This window comes from Cibotium barometz, chromosome 18, assembly GCF_041138505.1.
Source record: "Cibotium barometz isolate CiBa-2024 chromosome 18, ASM4113850v1, whole genome shotgun sequence".
NCBI classification, from domain to species: Eukaryota; Viridiplantae; Streptophyta; class Polypodiopsida; order Cyatheales; family Cibotiaceae; genus Cibotium; species Cibotium barometz.
The window spans coordinates 10,982,217-10,998,763 of NC_141063.1; positions in this window are offsets into that span (position 1 = coordinate 10,982,217).

The following is a 16,547-nucleotide window of genomic DNA, read 5'->3' on the forward strand; positions in this document are numbered from 1 at the left end:
TCATTTTCCATCTCCTCACTTTAGATTCCTTCACATCCATACATATATCCACATCTACATCCACATTCACATCCATACATCCACATCTACGTGCACATTCTCATCCATACATCCACATCTATATGCATACATTCATATCTGCATGCATACATCCACAACTCCATGCATATATCCACAACTCCATGCATACATGCACATCCACATTCACATTCACATCCATACATCTACATCTACATGCATACATCCACATCTCCATGCATACATCCACATCCACATTCACATTCACATCCATACATCTACGTCTATATGCATACACCCACCTCCACATTCACATCCATACATCTACGTCTATATGCATACACCCACCTCCACATTCACATCCACATCTATACATCTACATCTACATGCATACATCCACATCTCCATTCACATCCACATCTATACATCTACATCTACATGCATACATCTACCTCCACATTCACATCCACATCTATACATCTACATCTACATGCTTACATCCACATCTCCATGCATACATCCACATCCACATCCACATTCACACTCACATCCATACATCTACATCTACATGCATACATCCACATCTCCATGCATACATCCACATCCACATTCACATTCACATCCATACATCTACATCTACATGTATACATCTACCTCCACATTCACATCCACATCTATACATCTACATCTACATGCATACATCCACATCTCCATTCATACATCCACATCCACATTCACACTCACATCCATACATCTACATCTACATGCATACATCGACATCTCCATGCATAATAAAATTCTTTTAATTAATCTAGGATGATAGTTCCTAGAACATGGTAGGAAGTCCTCTTTTCATGCTTTAAATGAAATTATTTTATGTGTAATTTTTATAAAAATTTTACCATAGCTCCGCTGCTATGACTAATAAATCTCAATTATCTAAAAAGATAAAGCTTATCATTAAGGGAATGATTAGAATGATCCCTAATTGGATCATTAACCCATAATGGATTGAATCATCAATATTCATGAAATACATAAACTAAAAGCATAGGGAAAGCCATTAATTTGGTCTTAAGCATAGATTAATCTTGGATTAAGGAAAAGCTTTATGAAAAACTTCATTTGGATTGAGAATAGGTCATGAGTATGACCATTTCTTGAGTGAGAGAGGGATATTATATAAAAACCATTAGAATTAAGCATAAATAGAAATTTATGTAATTCTTTACTATCATTCATTAATTACTTCAATAGTATTAAAAAAAACCATTTCAATTAAGCTTCTCAAGCTTGAGAGGGGTTGAGAAGAGAGAAACATTGAGAAATTATAGAAAAGATCAAAATTCACTACACTTACCTTACAAATTGCTTGATTCTTTGTTCACAGTAGAGGCCCCCAACCAATCAATTGGTTTAGTATGTTGATGGAGCCGCCAATGGAGATTGAAGAAAGAGGGAAGCTCCAATTTCTTACAAATTGGAGAGAATTTTAGAGAATAGTAAATATTAGCATTATTTCAACATAGTTCTAGAATAGTAAAATTCTCCTCCTTTTTTTCAAAGGACTCATGTTCTATTTATAGGAGAGGGAAGCTCTAACCAAAGCTAACTGAATTCTAGAATTTTCCAAATTCAGTTTGGTTGAATTTGGACTAGATTTCGACCTACTTTGGTTACTTTTTGATTCGGTTTGGTTCCATTTTGATTTGGTTTGGTTCAAGAGAGAGGAGAAATAAAAATATCACATTATTTTTGAGTTTAAAACTCATTCAAGCATGTGAAATATGCACCTCCTTTAATGGACTCCCCTTCCTTACATATGTGTCAAAATGGAATGATTATACCCAAAATATCTCATATTTTTAATATTGCTCATAGTTTTTTTTACTGATAAACCTTGTACATATTCAACTCTTCATCTTATGTGAGCATTTACTCATTTTTGGATACTTAATTTATCTCATTTTTTTGATATTGCTCATATTTTTTTACTAATAAACCTTGTACATATTCAACTCTTCATCTTATGTGAGCATTTACTCATTTTTGGGTATTTTCTTTTACAAATTGGATTTATCTCCTCCCTACACATGGATTGATGCTATTGGCCCATAGGAACCTTAATTGGACCATAATTCAAAAATTTTTGAAAATCTAGACCCTTAGGTTAAGGTTCTTTATACCCATTTCCAATTAACTCCAATTGCACATTGGAAAGTTCTTTCTGAATTTCTGTTTCAGGGGAACTTATTTTAATAAGATGAGATAATTTTTCTATCTAAAATATTCAAAATTTGAATATTCTCTCTCTAGAATATTTTCTCTCTCTAAGTCAAAACAGGTAGAGACGAGATCTCTTATATTTCTGAAGAGGGAATTGATTACAAGGGAAGATACTAGACATCAAAAAGGGGTCGGGGGAGGAATCTTACATTCTACCCCACCTAAAAAACGCGAGATGTCCTCATCTCGCAAACTTGGGAATCGGGATAATTTTGCAAGATGCACGAACATGAGACTTAGAGAAAAATTTAATTAAGATTAACCACCAAATTTAAAGAGAGTAAGGGTCAAGACAAGAACAAGATTTAAACTTTATTCATTCTTGGAACATATACAGTAAAGATAGAAGAACTCTTTACACTTCCATAAGACCGTCATATGATCACAAAAGCAGCACTCACAAGCTGCGCACGTATAAGGTAACTCGTCTATGGGAATAATTCTGTTGGTTATTGCCGCACCTATCTCAGTGGTATGAGGTGATCTAACAAAAGGACCTCTGAGAGGCAAGCCAAAAACGGGGTAAAGGCATATCTTTTGATGAGGAAGAGAACACGCCAGTAAGAAGACCCGCTCAGAAAACCCAAGATGCCTTGATCTCATGACGTAGTAGTATCGGGGACCCAAACCCAAAGCTTCAATAACCATGGCCAAGTGGACATTGTTACGAAAGTGCTGTCGACCCCATGGTGTTACCCTAGTGATGTCTCAACAGGTCCGCCACTTGGTCTGAGCTACAGAAGTTCCCAAGTGAGGGAAAAGTGAGCGCTCATATAGTTCTATGAAATCCTTCTTCACAGACTCACTTGCGTCTTGAAGGTGAGAAATCATCATGGATAAAACTAAGTCTTGCTGCCAAGCCATGAAAGAGATTAAGAAAGAAAGGAGATTAAGAAAGAAAGGGGATCGATGGAAGTAAGATTACTGTGAGCGACAAGTAAAAGTTATGACTTATATAAAGGAAGGAGCTAGCGTAACCTAGAAGCCAACGGTATCTTGCCACTGAAGTTTTACCATCTTTCCATGATTTGGGTTTGGCACATATTTCTATAGAAGGTTTAGATGAGATACAATATGAACTTTGAGATGATGAGGTAGAAAAAGCTCGTAGGCTGTCACCTACTTTCATTGAATTCTGATATGGTACACAATATCTGGGGGATAACTTCTTATACTCCCCAAGAGATAAAGAACTTCTTTTGCGCCGTACTCGAATGAAGACCAAAACCTTGGTATCCAAAACATGGATTTCACTTCTAAACTCATTGTTCTGAATCCTTAAAACAGGCGTGACTCCTGAGAAGTATTCTAGGGAAAGGGTCTTCCTTTTTTAAACAAAATCTTTCTTTTATTTTAGAGAGGGAATAATTATAAGATCAGAAAGGGAGATTCTTACTCCTGTATACCTCGAAGGCTGGGGGAATCTTACATTCTACCCCACTTAAAAAAGTGCGAGATGTCCTCATCTCGCAAGGTAGAGGACAACTCTTTTTCTTAAGATCCAATTTTATTCTAGGGTTCCTTATATTCTAGTCAACCTAACAGAATACTGGGATAAATATTCCTTATATAGAACTCATCATTAAATAACAATTCATTCAGATCATATCATTCATATCTTTAACATGATAATGGTCCATTAGACCGAAAAATTTCCTTTTGAACATTCCTCCACGGGAATTTCAGTCAAGTAAGTCCTCAATTGGTCATCCCTTAACTTGATCTACCGGTCAAGTGTTAACAGTAACAATTTGACAGCACAACCCACTAATCTCATAGTGATTTGTTGAAATCATTATCATCATTCTAGTTATGAATATCATCACAGGGACTCATCCCATTTATCCTCATTGTGGTTTCGTTCAGATTATTATATTTCAACTAAATTTCAGAAATCATCATTTTTCAATCAAAATTTTGAATCAGAATCCAATTCAATTCATCAATTCTCAAACAAAATTAAAAATCATATCAACCACATTCGAAATCATCATCTGGATAGCATTAACACTTATAATTTCAAGTCTTAGATTAACTCGTATATACTGTCAGTAAAGAGCTGCAATTATACTCTCGGTATATACGGGTAGTCACGGCCCTTGGAATTATAAGGTAAATACCATCATGTCTAGGCCTCAAGCAAGTCAGTAAATTTTCAGTTTGAATATCAAATTGTATGACTTATATCACACAATTACAACTTTTTTGTGTTTCTTGATAAATTTGACATATTTGTCTTCTCAGTTGATCTTTATTAGCCAAATTAGCTTTGATACCAACTATGAGATCCCTGTTCCCATATGAGATCCCTGTTCCCACCGCGCGGGACAGGGGTCCTACATTCGGGGCCTCGTCCACGGATATCCGGACAAGAGACTAATCCGTCGATTTTTCCAAATCCGGACTTGGAAAAAATTCCCTTACCCGCACAGGCGATTCCACCAGGATAACTTTTTACTCTAACATAGTCAAGACCATTACTGATGAAGCTGATCCGATTGCACCTATAAAGATACTCGATCAGATCAAGGAAGAAACTTGCACTTGGATCATTGGGATCAACGCTTTTTTATGACTCATACAAAAATACGGCCGTAAAAATTTTTAAAATTATGGGCAAATACGACGGAACAACAGATCCTGTTTGATTCATTCAAATGTTTAAACAGAAATGTGAAGCCTTTGGAAATCCCAAGTGTCCCACCAAGGTACATGCATTGAACCTATGCTTAGAGGGAAAAGTTAGTTGATGGTTAATCACATTGATGTCTGCGGATCAAGACCAACTTCAAACCTTGAAATTAGCCTTTATACATGGCTTTTCCAGACAAAGTGATCGGTGGAGTGTAACAAAAGAACTCTATTCAATTAAGCGTCAACCAAATGAATCCATTAGAGATTTTATCCTATGGATAAAACTCTTGGACTCACGATGTGAGTCATAGTCAAAATTAAACGATTTTCAATTGAAAAGTTATTTCATGATGGGCTTAAAGAATAATAGCTTACACAACTTGATCATTGTATCCAATCCGAAAACATTCGATCAATGTTGTAAAGAAGCAATACGTTTAGATGACAACATGTTGGAAAATGATCATGCTACAAGGTGTTCCTCATCTAAACCAAGTGAAGCAATGGCTAAAGAAAGATTTATCTCGGAATTGACATTCCCCAAATTCTATGCAGCCTTGCTTAAAAGCTTTAAATCGACATCTCTAAGAGAAGATGATCTCCTTCAAAACCAAACTTCCTTAATGCCTCTACAAGTGAGGAACAAAATGCCTTGTGTTGAGTGCATCACTACGACCATTCCAATCCCCATTGTGCATAAGGCACCTATTTTTCTATATTATATATATTGTAAAACCTGTGACCATGATACTAAAAAGTGTCCCACTTCATCCACAATTGACTCAAAACCGCCATCTATGCACCAAATAGAAATAGTCCAAAGGGTAGAAACTGCTCAAGAAGCAGTTAATCAAACACTTCAGTGTTTCTATTATCGTGGACCTCACAAGGTAGTAAACTGCATAGTTTGGAATACTTCCATACCCATAGTCACTGACACTTTGCGACCTGTGTGTGAATGATGTGGCATTGATCACATGTTCCAAGATTGCCTAAGATGAGTTGCTTCAATGCAACTTGTCTCACAAAATACAACTCTTAACATCTTAAGTGTACAAAATGGGAAATCATCCATGGTATCCTTGAATGTGCTTACACGCTTAAGCCAAGGGATGAGAAACAGCAAAAAAAAACACAAAAGATAATACCTTAACATGGGTAGAATAACATGCTTGAAAGCATAACCCAAAATTAAAAACAAAACCTTCTAAACCCAAGAAAAACAAGGGACAACTAACTATCGAAACCAAGGTTGAATTAAAGGATAGGGAAAAAGGAGCATGTGGAGGACATAAACCCAAAAGAGCCAAAAGCTACACATGATGCAGAAGCATCCACCTCAAAGGCCACCACACAAACCACAAAACCCATATGTGCGACACAGGGTACACAAGCCCAAAAGAAAATTCGATCTCATCACATGGGAAAACATAATGAAAAACTGACAATCCAACGAAAGACAGAAGATGAAACAAGTTCTAGTACGTCACTTAGTAAAGATGAAATAAGTTCTGATTCATCACTCAGTGCACCACACATAGACTAATCAAGAAACTAGAACCCACCCAACCACCCCAAATTGAGAATCATGATGATATGGCATATGTGGAATGCAAAAAGCAAGCTCAGGAGAGTATGCTTAGCTTGGTTGAATGTCTTACAGGGTGATCGGTTGTGATTGAGCCTCATAATGCCAATCCTAAAAAAGCAACCAAAATACAAAGCCCAGAGAAGTACCACTTCCTCTTTCAAGAGGAAGACATACTCTCTACAGAAGGGTCATTTGAGACAGATTACACAAATTATATGCTTAAGAAGCATGTGAGGAATTCGATAATTCCCTTACAAAATTAAAGTAGTCTCTTAAAACCTCATTTGGAGGAATGCTCTTCTCTCAATGAAGCCAACATAACATCAGCACTTGCACCTTTAACGGCTCAACATGAGTTATAACAAGACATAAACTCCATAGAATAGGACCGTGAGGATTTGCAAGCTTCTAAATAGACCTCATTAATAATTGTCAGAGGGCCAAGCTAAAACAAAAACTAAAACATCCATGGTTCCTCTAGAAGATTCTATCATGATATGGTTGGACTTCCCTACAGGCAATGATGTTAAGCGCAAATGCGCGTTGATTAGCCCTCGAGCTAGTCATAACATCATGACAATTAACACTTGGGTGTTATTGGGACAACCTAAACTTATCCCTACAGATAATGGTCTTGCAAGAGGAGCCAATGGACAAAGCATTGAAGTTCTAGGTTACTTTAGCTATGATACTCAAACAGTTGGTGAAGATGTGAAATTTACATTCCATGTTACCCTAGATTCCCTCGAGTATGATGTCATCCTTGGTGGAACTGGGATACGTGACTCGTTGTATTCTATAGAGACGAATCCAAGCAAACAGTCACCTTGCACACTCGTATAGGCAATGTACAATTGCTATTACAGGAGGAAGAGACCTTGGGGGAGATGGAACTTCCAACATATCTTATTGAAAAGATCCCTAGGATTCTGGTTGGATTGAAAATTTCAAATAAAACCACCACAGCTCAAGAATAGCTTTATCCAACAAGAGAAAACAATCTCATGATCCTCAAGTTATGGGATTTGTTAGGTCAACCAACACTCACGGCACATCTTGAAAGAATTCCCTTTACACAAAACTTGAACATGCCATGTTTGGGGTACTTTGAACATGCCATGTTTGGGGTACTTTGAACATACAATGTATATTGAAACTACCCCCTTACTTGCAAGTTTTTTGTGGTTGAGTATGTGTTGGAAGAAGAATTGATCTTGGGACATGAATGAACTATTGCTTCCCAAGTACCATTGTTCTTTGCTAGCGATAGAGTCATCATGGTAGTTAATGACAGAAAGTTGACAATACCATACTACAAGGAAGATGTAAGGTTCCTCCCTTTAAAAATGGGAGAAACACTTAAGATAGTCCGCTAAGTCTTATCTTGGGAAAAATTTCCTATTCATCGACACCTTGACCCTGTAGAGATTCAAGGATACGATTCATAGGTATGACCTAGCTCTATCCCGCAGGGGGAGCATGATTTCCTAAACATCAAATCACCCATAGGGCGATTAATCAAAAATTGGGCAACTACTAGACTTGATGTCTAGAGACAACGCTTTTTTCCTCATCTTATGCAAGGCACAGCCGCTGACCTAGTTTTCTAGAATAGAGTTGCCCAAGAACCTAACTATCTAACGTAGGGCTTTCACTTAATCTATTGGAAAGCTACCCGACTAATCGGGTCCACCCATCCGTAGGATGGTGCCGTCAGGGCATTCCATCCTCCCACTTTCCACCCTACTCACGCATCAATTTGTTTTCTAATTAATACTACCACACTGTTTGACATAAATAAGCATATTCCTTAATTAGGGCCCTTCTTCACAAGGTTCGTTATAACAGCCTTCTTACACAATACAATCATACCAAAGACAAGATGCAATTATATAAAAAGTTTATACATGAATCCATTTCCATACAAGCCAATTCGGCTCTCTTATTCTTATTCTGCCGATGATCTAGAATTCGGCCTTCCAGCCTCTACATGCTGGGCAAAACCCTACGGGACCATACACCTCATCGTCGGCCGCTGGCGAGGACTCAAGCCGGCCTGTCGCCCTCTCAGGCTCCATCGCTCAATCCTCCCGCCCCTCAGAGGGATGTCTGCGCACTAGGGTGGGCTTATTTACCGCACTAGCCTGGGCCCTCAGAACTAGGCAGCCTCATAATCTGTCGCCTCAATCGGCGATCCTTATTCTCCCAAAGGTATGAGGGATACCTTGGGCCATTCCCGGGCTTTGCTAATGACGCCGCCCGGCTACCTCTGATTTTATATTCACGTGATCACAAATTTTTTTTTGTTAATAACATGTGTGAACATGTTATTAACATGTTCACATGTTAACATGTTCTCAAAAAAGCCGGTGGCAAGCGACCTGGTAACTGGGAAAAATCCCGCCGGGCTTTTGCTTTACCCCGGCGGGCCCGCCGGGGTAAAGCAAAATCCCGGCGGGTCTCTGCAGGGTCGTCACATAGCCCGACGGGGTACATTTTTCTATATATATGGGCCCGGGGGGCCCTTTGGGATTTCATTTTGCTGACAGCATACACAGGTAATGAAAACTTGTGTGTGTGTGTGTGTATGTGGGTGTGTTCGTGCGGGCAGCCGCCCACTGTCGCAATGCGCGGCAGGATGTGGGTGGTCCGCCACACGAGGGATGTGTGTGTGGGTGAGTTCGTGCGGGCAGCCGCCCATTGTCGCAATGCGCGGCAGGATTTGGGTGGCCCGCCACACGACTGGTGTGTGTGTAAGGCCATTCTTCGGAATGGTGCTTACCCTGGGGCACTTAGTCGATAACGCGGCTAGTCTGTGTCCTATGGTAAGTATGGCATGCCGTAGCGGTACTAGTCGGTAACGCGGCAAGCATAGTATCGTTATGGCGATGTCACCTTCCCTTCCCTTCCCTTCCCTTTGTCAAATGCGGACATATGGTCGGTAACGCGGCCAGTGTATGTTCGTATCCTATTGGTATTCCCATAGAATCGGGCGGCATTTTGTCGTTAACACGGCAAGTTGGTGTCGTCCGCTAGTGCATAAAATGTTTTTTGCATATTGCGGCATTTGATCGTTAACGCGGTCGAAAAAGTGTCGTAAATTTGCTTGCGTATTTCGGCATATGATCGTTAACACGGTCGAATAAATGTCGTAAATTTGTTTGATTTGACTTGTATTGTTTTTATTGTGTTTGATCCATGCGATACTTGGTCGCTAACGCGGCATTAGTATTTCATGGATCAAAGTTTACATCATATTGTCTAAACGTTTTATTTTATAATATCGTGATTCGTAACTCGAAAAATATGAATCTCTCTTCTTACCCCCCTCTCTCTCTCATGATACACTTCACAACTCTTTCTCTATCTCTCTCATGATTCACTTCACAACACGATAGATGTGTAGATAATGATTTTTTTTTATTTCTCTTAAAATATACATAATTCTTAATAATTTCTTTTTTCTCCCTCTATTTACTTAAAAATTAAAACAATACATTATTTTTCTCTTTAGGAACTCACAAAAACATTAAAAATGTCATTTAATGTTTCTTCTCTCTATCTGTCACAACTCTCTCTTCCTCTCCTCTCTCTCTCTCTCTCTCTCATGATACACTTCACAATTCTCTCTCTCTCTCTCTCGTAATGATACACTTCACAACTCTTTCTCTCTCTCTCTCATGATACACTTCACATCTCTCTCTATCACGATAGGTATGTAGATGAGGAGTGCTTTAGGATTACAAAACATTATTTTTCTCTCTTTAGGAACTCACAAAACTATAAAAAATGTCATTTAATTTTTCCTCTCTCTATCTGTCAAACCTCTCTCTCTTCCTCCCCCTCTCTCTCTCTCTCTCATTCGATAATGTATACACTTCGTAAGTAATAATGCGCTTGTTGCGGTTGTCTCACGTTCGATAATGTATTACATGATGTTGAGTTCAGTAATGTTGTTTGATATATTCTGTTTTTGTTTGATCATTGATAAGTAATGATACACTTATTGCTGTTTTCTCACGTTTGATGATGTATTGGATGATGCTGAGTTCATTAAAATTATTTGATATTCCGTTTTTGTATGAACATTGACGATATTGATATACTTGTTGCTGTTCTCTCACGTTTGCTTGATGATTATTTCAGTAATGTTTGATATTCTGTTTTTTTGTGTTTAGTGATATTTGCTAGATTTATGAAGACGATCAACATGCTTTCTCTCGAAGAGCGCAAAATTGTTCTGCGAGCAATTCGCGTTGAAGCGGTCATCACAGTATCACAATGTACTGATAATGTCGTCAAAAAGATCAACGAGTCTGAGATACTCATGCGAGATCTCATAGACCAAATATGGGAAAATGCACAGCGTCGGCTTCAAAGCGGAGGCAACGCTGAGCTGCTAGATAGACAGAAGATAGCAGATTTCAACCATCAGCACATAACACGAACCATTTTGGGGAGCATGCATGTAGCATGCAGTGATCTTAGAGATGCTGCCCCGCCTGAAGCCAATATGCAACTTCTACAGTTATGGGACGTTGTATGGAGCGAGCAAAGAGCCAAGAGCAAGCGCATGAAGGCGTTGGATGCAGAGTCCCTCCCCAAAAGAGTGCGAATTGCCCAGGACGTCGCTGCAACGTCCAGTCAGGCAGATGCAAGTGGTACAGGTGTCATTAATCGTACCATCTACAATTCTATGTGCACACATCTTATTGGCATCCCGCACGAAGCTCTTCGCGAAGGACGAACAATAGGCTCCGGTGTGTTTGGAACAGTAAAAGAGTATACAATTAAAGGTATATCATTTTTACCGGAGCACATCACTTTTTGCGGAAAGCACTACAAAGGAGAAGGCAGCGCGAAGTTCGAGAGCTTCCAGGCAGAGCAGGGTATGCAAGTGCTACATCCATCGATTGTCCGATGCATTGCCTTTACAAAAGAGGCTCCTTGGATCATAATTTTCCCGTACTATAATGGCGGCGCTCTTGGTGATACTCTTCTGAAGGTTCCCTTCAGATTCAGTGAGTTCACCAGAGCATTTTTTTGTTTGGATCGAGGATGGAGACAACCCTCGCCTGATAATATCCCTTTAAGTCATCTAGAACTCTCAAAAATAAAAGAGGCAGTAATAAACATGCCACATATTATGCATGCCCTAGTGGAAGGTCTAGCGGCAGCACATATGGCAGGTATTGTACATACCGACCTACATCCTTTTAATGTAGTGTTGGATTATACAAAAGAGCTAAAGCCACGCATAGGTATTATCGATTGGGGGCTGCTGAGAGCGCCCAAAAAACGGGTGTCTCTCAATTTTGTTTTTGAAGTAGACAAGAACCCCGAGAAGGTGGCACAGGCAGTCTCCTAGCAGACAGAGAGCGAAATAAACGGCCGTGGATAGCCCCAGAGCTTTATGATCCATTTTTGGCAGATGCATACACTCCTGCATCTGATGTTTTTGCCTTGGGATATTTATTACAAACTTTATATGACTTTTGGCAGAAAGTGCAAGAGTTGTGGATGGATAATAGTTCCCATGACAAAGTTACCATGGATACTATTATTCATAGAGTCAAAAATTGGATGTTTCTGCCTAATCGCGATGAGCGAAAATCAATTTTGCAAGTAGTTGAATTTTTTAGATCACTAAATACTGACCCTACGAGGGCACAACGTCCTCTTGTAGAGCTATCGGTGGCATTCACCCCAACTTTGTAATGATACAGTATCAAGAGATTAAGTTTCAGGAATGGCATTTTGTTTCTCTCTTCAAAATTTGATGTGTCCAATGTTTCAAAATTTTGTTTCTCTCTTCAAAATTTGATGTGTCCAATGTTTCAAAATTTTGTTTCTCTCTTCATTGAGTCTTTGCAATATCTCTCTCCTCTTGTGGTGTTTAAGTTTATGTTTTCTCTTCAAAATTTGATGTGCGAGCATTGTTTGAAGTGTTTTTGGAGTCAAGTGGATATTTCTCATCGAGTCTTTGCAATACATATCTCCTCTCGTTGTGTTTGACTTCAAGATTTTGAGAGTAATGGTCAATTTATCTTACGTTGATCTTTACAGTTCATTAAAATCCTAAAGTCATTTATGTTCATGCAGATATGGAGCAGGCGCAAGCGAACGAGCATCAAGAGTTAGCCAAGAAGGCATACGAGCGAATGAAGGCCCTTGCACATGGCCTGACAGCCCGCGAAGCTACAAGAACAGCGTGCAGGTTATCGAAATGGACAAATCCAACTTATGCCCAATGGAAAGACATAAACAAACGCGTAACCACATAGATGATAAAGGAAATATGGCCATGTCCAGATGGCGAGATTAAGAAGGGAAGATGGAAGATTTGTCGTTGCACTCACAATGATATCAAAACTAATGCCGAGCGCATTTTCTTGGAGGTGTACGGTCGTCCTCTCCATAACGCCGACGCTCCACTCTATTTTGCTAAAATGCTATATGCTCACTTTATCCTGGAAACTCCAGTGGACTTCGCCTCCAGAGAGGCCACTGTCAACACCCACGACATACGTGAAGAGACAGTGACATTCACAAGAGAAGAACTTGCTCTCATGGTGGAGGGCGCCGGACTGGAGTTAAATCAGGTCAAAGAAAGCTTAGGAGCACAGCTAGCAGAGAAGGAGAAAGAAGCTGACCGATTAACTCAAGCGTCAACTCCTCCCCCGGCCAATAGAGGGATTCAAGAGCAGCTAACAAAGATCAGCCAAGATGTGCAGAGCATCTCTTCACGTATTGCTCCTGTGCGCCAAGGAAACCACATCTCTCATTTTTTGATACATCCTGATCTTGTGGGAGTTTCTGCTGAGGCTACAAGTTCCTCCACCCCCCAATGTCCTGTATGTTACAAAGTATTCGATGGGTGGAGCGGCCAGTATATACTACCATGTGGACACTACTACCACTTAATATGTTTAGTGAGACAAATGCAAAATACTTCCACATGTGCATTGTGCAATGTCCCAATAAATCAAGGTATTTATACAGTGTTCGGCATGGCTAGCGAATATAAACCACCAGGACCTTTAGATGCAACTCCTAGTGCAATTCGCAATTTATTTCAAGATGAGAGCTAAGAAAAACAAATTCTACTTTTGTATTGATAATTTCTCCAAATATGATCATTTGTACAAGTACTTTTTATTAAATTAATGAAGTGACTTCTTCCTCTATGTCAGTATCTTGCTCCAAAATTCTTTCACCGTTTACTCTCTCGTCTGCTAAATTAAGCTCATCTAAGTCAATGTCTAAATTGTCTTCTATCTCAAGGGTGGTGCACAACGTACGTCCAACATCAAAGTTCTCGTCTACTACATCTTCACAATTGTACATCCATCTGGGCATATCTTCTTCATACTCTTCGCTTTCGATGTCTCGCAAGATCTTTTCATTGCAGTACATGTACACAAGTTTATCTGCTCGATCTGCAAGAAGTCGATTGCGAATAGTACTATGAATATATTTATACATGCTCCAGTTTCTTTCTGAGCCTGAGTTTGAAGAGCACTGACTTAAAACCTTCATCGCAAGGTTGCACAATAAAGCATAATGCTCACCACCATTCATCATCCACCACTTCCATGCAGGTTGCTCTTTAGCCATTTGTTGAACAAGGGAGTTGAAAAATAAACCCTCTTTCAACCGAAATGAGGTCATCTCCTTTATGCACTGTACACGATCATCATCATTATTATAGAAAGTGTTTACCACTTTATAAAAATCTTGCACCACCTCAACGTTGGACATCAAATCCATATTCCAATATTCAGGATCTAACATGTATTCCAATATTCAGGATCTAACATGTAAGCAGCACTGTGCAGTGGTGAATGTGCTCCAATCCATCTAGCATGAAAGTACTTCAACAGAACTTTTCTTTGTCTACTGGAGAATGGTACACGCCATTGCTTTTCCACCACTGAATGCTCTAATTTCTCAGGACACTCCAAACTCCGCTGGACAGTCCACCATTGCATCCATGCTTTTCTGAGATTAGGCGCTCTTTGATCAAGGCTTCGTACAGCATACATAACAGGCATCATTACATGGTATGCATCCATCACACTGTTCCACCAACTTCTTCTCGTAAGCGCTCAATTCAAGACTTTGATTTTCTCTTTCACTTTTTCAAGTTGAGTGTTCTCCCAGTCATGAAATGCCATGCATGTAAATGTTTCACAAACTGCATCTTTATTTCTAAGAAGAGACTCAAAAGTGTAAAAGTGAGTGCAAAACCTAGTCTCTGCTGGAAGCTTTAACATAACTGACATGCGAGGTCGAAACATATCCAAAACTCTCTGTCTCTTGAGCATGAATTTCACAAGCTGGCGAGCAGTGTCGACGATTGAGGCAAACCATTTGGTATCATCAGATTTATACCAATCTTTTAATACAAGATTCAAACTATGAGTATTACAGCCTACCGAAAAAATATGTGGATATTGTCGCTGTAGGATTCTGGATGCATTTTTACAATTTTTTGCATTGTCCATGACGACTTGGACTACATTTTTGGCACCCACTTCCTCTATCACAGAGCTAATGACTTGAGCAATGTAAGCCCCAGTTTTGATTGAACCAGCTGAATCCACGGCACGGATGAAAGTCTCACCTCTAGGTGAAATAACCATTACATTAATTAATGGTTTTCTTTGCACATTAGACCATCCATCACTTACTATACTACATCCAGAAAGCTCTATATTGCTAAGAATTATTCTTTGTACATGTTCTTTTACCTACGCATAACATTTCTCTAATAGATCATTTCGCATAGCATGGTACGTAGGCGGTGAAAACCCTGGTCCAAACTCACCAATTTTCTTCCATGCTCTCTTCAAATGCTCACTGTCCACCATCATCATAGCACTCCCAAAAAAGTAAATCGCTTCAGCAAGGACGAGTTGTGCATCATCGAGTCGACCTTGACGTAGGCTTTCTTGCAATGAAGTTTGACGCATGGGTATATTTCCTACGTCAAAGTTTCGCTTGCAAGAAGATACACTGGGTAGATTACTTTCTGGTTGCATATTGCCGTTCGGGGTACAAGTAGGCGATGTAGCGGGAGTTTGATGATTAGAACAACAATGTTCTTGCTGCCTTGATACATTAACGGTAGGAGTGTCATGTTTTCTTGAATCTTTCTTTTGAATTTCTTCTCTTATGCGTTTGGCCACTATAGGTGCAGAGGGGTGGGTACATGACTTTTTCTTCGGTCCGCCTAAAAAGTGTTCTCTTAGTCGAGGCGCCCCACCTGATTTTACTGCATGGCATAGCTTACACTCCCAATCTATGAATCGATCACCAACGTTAATTGCATATTGCCACTCTATCCGAGGTGCCTTTTTTTTCCTGCTATTTGAAATTTGGACTCTATTGGAGGTATCACTGGATCCAACATTGTCCTCCATCTCAACAAATAACCTATTCAACCAAGCATATAACAATGAATACACAAATGAAAAAACAACAAATCACTCACGTATAACAAAACATACATCTGCAGACAAAGTACTTCGAAACTATCTTGACAAATACAAAAGATCACCACATAACACAAAACTATTTCAAACTATCTTGCAAGGTCTTACTACAAAACTACTTCGAAACTATCATGCACATTGCACCCCCAATGAAGGATGCCTTTTGTACCCAATTAAGGATACTTTACACAATCAAAGATCTATGCTTGCCCAATACTCTAGTATAGGACAATAGACCTTCTCTAACATTCACAAAAAAAATCAAAGATCTATGCTTGCCCAATACTCTAGTATAGGACAATAGACCCTTGTCTACTCTAAACTATATAAAGTATCAAGAACCAATACAAGCCCCTAAGCAGGACTCTTGGCTCCATCAAACCATTCATAAAGCAGAATGAGGTAGATTACGTACGTGGCTCAAATGCAAAGCTGAATGACTCCAAATTTGTCCCTAAATCTCCGCAAGTATTAGCTACGAACCACACCCTGCCCCCAGTTCAAAGAACTAAGGACGAGTG